This window comes from Durio zibethinus, chromosome 17 (genome assembly GCF_047325235.1).
Source record: "Durio zibethinus cultivar Kanyao isolate XHJ-2024 chromosome 17, ASM4732523v1, whole genome shotgun sequence".
NCBI lineage: Eukaryota > Viridiplantae > Streptophyta > Magnoliopsida > Malvales > Malvaceae > Durio > Durio zibethinus.
Window position 1 is genome coordinate 25,474,064 of NC_143178.1, and position 4,911 is coordinate 25,478,974.

Sequence of the window (4,911 nt, forward strand, 5' to 3'; positions counted from 1 at the left end):
AGAGACCTGACCGACGATATATAAGAATTTAATTACTGCATATTATATATATATATATATATATAGAAATAGTGATTAATCATTCAGGTGCAACTTGGGGTTGAACTTTGGGCATTTGAAATCTGTGGCTATGAATGAATTACTGAATAAATTTTGGAAAGAAAGTAAACGAGTGGTCCTCAAGAACAAAGTAGAAAGGTTAGAATAAATAGCGAAAAGGAGCACTACGCCGTAGACTTAGGCTTAGAGAATCCTCTTTAAAGTTCGACTTTAACACTGCGACTATTTCATTTCATTTATTCTTAATCATAAACAATGACAGAAGATAAAGAACAACTCCACATGCATTCATGCCTAGAGCTGCTGCTGCACTAATGACGCAACAAAAGGTTTAGCAGTCATATAATATCTATATGGCTCTATTACCCTTATTTAGGTCCCAATTCCCACAATATATATATATATATATATATAATACAACACCGGTGACACATTTTAAGCCCCTGTTATTAGCAGGATAAAAAGTACTTCACCCACCTAATTAATAAGAAGGCAAACAATATTACTAGCAGTTAAGTGATATCTCTAGCTAGGACCGAGGAGAGTTTACACTACAGAGACTAGCCAGAAACCAAACCTTAACTTAAAAATATATAACGCCCATCCCACCAAGAGCTTTTCTACAGGTAATGCCCTATATAGAAAACCCTAAATGGTCCATACCGTCTGAAATTGTCTTGGTTCACATACCACCTTCTCCTCCATCGTTCATACCACCAGAAGAGTTATCATTCCAAGGAAAAGAATAAGGAAGAGGAAAAGCACCAGGGGGCTGATAGAATCCTCCTCCTTCATTACCAATCCTTCTATTAAATTCAGCTGGCCTGTTACGGGGAGTTAGAGGTTGAACTGAACTCGTCCCCGGTGCTGCAGGCAAGCCTGTTGGGATCTCGTTGCAGGCATAACGGATCAAATCAGCATTAGCCGCATCGAGTTCTTTCTGGAGCCCTTGGACTTGTCTCTGCAGGAAAGATATAGCACCAACACACCCATAAACTGGATCTCTTACTCTAGCCTCAGCTTCAAATGCAAGGGAATTTACCGCATCCTCTCTTTGGTGAGGGAGGAGCTCGTTAAGGAGTTTAGTCACGTTGCTTGCTCCAAAGATCTTGTGAACATTCACAAATTTTTGTGGCTCCTCTGGTGGAAAGTAAGGTGCAAAGATGCAACCTGGCATGCATTTCCTCCTCAATAACTTGCAAGCAGCACAGGGTGAATTGTAAGAGCTGGACGAAGCCATTTTCACTGCTACCTTGGACAATATGCACATATATCCAGAAGAAGCATTTGTCGTGAGTTTTTCTAAAATTGGAGTATAAGTTGAACCTCTTTTAGTTCTTAATTAATTATGAAATTTTAAAATTGTTTTAGAAACCTATATTCTCATTTAAACTTTTTCTGCATATTTTCTTGACCACTGCTTAATATCAATATTTGAGTTTTTCCTTCCTTTTTTCCTAATTAACTTGGGTTTGGGGTCACTCCTCAAGAATCTATGATCTATATTTACTAGGGTTTTCCTGACTCTATTTTCTTTATGATCAGTATCAAGCAATCCAACCATTTGGTTTCCTAAAGGAAATATGTCCAGAGTTTTGAAGTTAAAAAAAAAAAGAAAATCCCATGTCCACCTTTCTGACACACTCAGAGACATACAACAGAGAGAACCTTTTGAAACATACATGCATAACCTCTTAAATCTGAGAACATTAATGTCAAGAGTTCCTTCTTTCTTCTTAATTTATTTCTTTTTTCCTTTTTTGCTGTCTGTTATCTTTTCCTCCTTTACTAATTTCTTGTACATTTAGAAGAAAAAGTTCAATTCTTGCACTTGACACACATGATCCACACAAGGACTTGTGCATGCCACCATTAAATTTGGTTCCTAAGTTTGTCTTTTGCTATAATATATTCCATAATTAACTTGTTTTATTTCTCTCCGTCTCCCAACCTGTCAAGAGTAATAAATTAAGAGAATTTAGTTGCATAAGCAGTTGTAAAGTCATAAGATCCTTTCTGCAATCAAATGAAAATGGGATCTGATCTGACTAGTGCAAATTCAGCAAGACAAGATTATCTTTTCATAGGTATATTTAAGGTATTTGAACATAAGAAAGCCCTAAATCAGAGCCTTTAGCCAAAGAGAGAGAGTCGATTATCTCTTTAGCCTTTAGCTAGCCAACAAAAAAAAAAACAAAAAAGGAGTATTAGCACAGAAAAGAACGAAGCAGCAACACATATATGATATCTTGTTTTGGATCTGTGTTTTTATCAGACGAATAAAAAGGGAAGTACCTTTTTCCTCTTATATGAGCTCTTTGAGGAGGATTTTCGTTGCTCCTACCAAGATAAGGTAGTCTTGGCCAGTGAAGGTGTGAAGCGTGAACTTAATTATAGAGCTGGGGCAGGGGCTGGGGCTGGAGCTGGAGCGAGCCTCTTAAAGACGAAAACCCTAATTGGAGATGTGATATAGAGAGAAGGAAAGCTGCAAATTCAGTAAGAAAAGGAAATGGAGAGAAGAGAAGGCAAAGAGCATTTAGTGGATGGAGAAGGAATGGAGGCAAAAGACAAAGGTAATAAATGGCAGGTACACTAAAGAATGACTATGACCATCCATCTAATAATAATATCAGGGTTGTGGGGATGTCTCCCGTTTCTCATTCCGCAACATATCTCTTTCTCATGCTTGGAGACTTAACATATATTTCCTTAATCCAAAAAAAAATGAAAGTAAACTAATGGAGAATTAAATGGATTAACAGATGGGAAAGGGAAAAGGAAAAGCAATTAAAGAGCAAAAAAGAAAATTGCTTGCTAGATGCATATTTCAAAGATCCCCGTTTGATCATAATTATAAGCATGCATTGCTGACTTAAATTGTAGTTTCACTTATACCCTATAAGGATTCTTTTTCTCTTTTGGTCAAATACGAAAGGAACCAAAAGAGCTTTGCGGATATGTATATGTATATGTATACGAGTGTGTGAAGCATGTAGTAAGGTGCCCCAAATGCTGCTAGCTGCATATTAATTAAGGTGGAGGCTAAACTAAAATCTAAGTGAAAATATATAGGATTACTTTCTTTTTATGTCGATTTAACATTTCAGACACCATAAAATTAACTTTTAAGGGTGATAAACCTTTGAAAGTACTTAATTATTAAGTTCTTTTTTTCTAAGTCAAAATTCATTAATAATAGGACTGTAAGAGTGGAATACACATTCACAATACGAGACAGAATTCCAAAACAGTTCAACATAGAAAACCAGAATAACATCAACATTGCAACTCAACTCAAACTCAAACACAAACACCAAGGTTACCAGCTGCCACCCAGACAAAGCTAAATGGTTTTCTTTTTTTAACTAATCCTATCTATCATATGACGGCTGTAATTTCTTTGCTTCCTATTACCTACAGTTGTATTTTAATTTAAACACATGCAACAATAAATTTTCCTTCTATATACAGGAAATAAAGTGTACAATACTAGTGCTTTTAAGTTTTAACTAGAACAAAGCTTCACTTTCTATCAAATTTCCTAAAATTAATTTTGACAACTTGAGGCTCTAGCTGTTTGTGATCGGAAAATGACTTATAAAAGGCAATTTAACATTGAAATAAACAACAATCATCTGTATATACAAACATTAACTCAATTAGAAATGACGAAATAGTTAATGAAATGAGTAGCATAAAATGTAAGGGAAATTATATATTAATTTGTTCCAATATTCTTGCTAATCAATGTAATTGTTGTATTAATGTTGACCAAAAAAAAAAAAAAAGGCGCTGTTGCATTGATAATTTAATTATTATAAGTGACCTGCAATCGGATTATTATGACACCACAAAAACTTCACATTCAGGACTAATAAGTAAGAATTACTCAAGCTAATGAAAGCTTAATGAAGTTGACTTGGTTAATTAATTAAAATCTTCAATCATAAAATACTTGCAATGCCAAGGATTTAAGCAGACTTGAATGTTTCTCTTCAATATTTGCAAAGACAAACTGTGCTCTAACCTTGATTCATCATTGTTTTCTTTGGCAAGGCGTGTATTTTAATTAATTTTTATGTAAAATGATCCTGTATCCATTTTTTATCTAAAGATTATGACTTGGGAAACCATTATGGGGTCAAATCAAACTTAAAATTCATATCTACAATAACAACATTTCAGTAAGAAGTGACGAACTAGCTAATGATCTATCAATCTAAGACGTCAAAGCATTACCTGAACCAACTGCAAGGTTTTGCTGGAATGCATGTGGAAGCTCTACCGAGATATTGATCAAAGCATATTCAATAAAATTTACCAATAAGTACCACTATTATTAGAGCCGCTGGTCTTTTTCAGTATGCTTTCTCTAGATGGTCCATACAATGACATGAACTTTATACTGCCAAAAACAAGCTGACAATGCTTTTATGTGAATTGACAGATCACACGGTTCAGAAAAGGAATGAGATTTAAAGGAATTCAATTCCTTTCATGATAAAATTCAACTGTTCTTTCTAGCTCTCCTTAGGTTTTCATATTAAATTCACGGTGGCATCCTTTTCATTACAGATAATCAAAGACCAAAAGCCCTAGCCAGAATCTACTATCAAACTCAAAAAACACAAATGCTAGACTAAGCATGTTAAGAGAAAGCCTATTCTACATTTCATCTGTAAATTATATATGTTAACTATTAGGCTGCAGCCTTAGACGACAAGCGTTCCATGCCCTTTCTTCATGATCTTTTAATTTCATGCTTGCCTCATGACACGCATTTCTTAATATATATAATTTACAACTATATACCCCGAAGCACAATTGCCACGTGTCAAAAATCTGACAAAT

The 4,911-nt window shown here is 34.8% G+C and overlaps 1 pseudogene across 2 annotated transcripts; it reads right to left on the reverse strand.

The window, feature by feature from the left end:
- Positions 1-241: 241 nt before the first annotated feature.
- Positions 242-2,779, reverse strand: LOC111290184 (protein LATERAL ORGAN BOUNDARIES pseudogene; annotated as a pseudogene). 2 transcript variants are annotated; one of them, XR_016329425.1, is made up of 2 exons: positions 2,356-2,779; positions 242-1,308 (listed from the first exon to the last, which is right to left on the reverse strand). The product of XR_016329425.1 is annotated as a protein LATERAL ORGAN BOUNDARIES pseudogene, transcript variant X2 (transcript). The 2 variants fall into 2 exon arrangements; XR_016329424.1 differs by having other exon boundaries at positions 242-1,312.
- Positions 2,780-4,911: the final 2,132 nt, after the last annotated feature.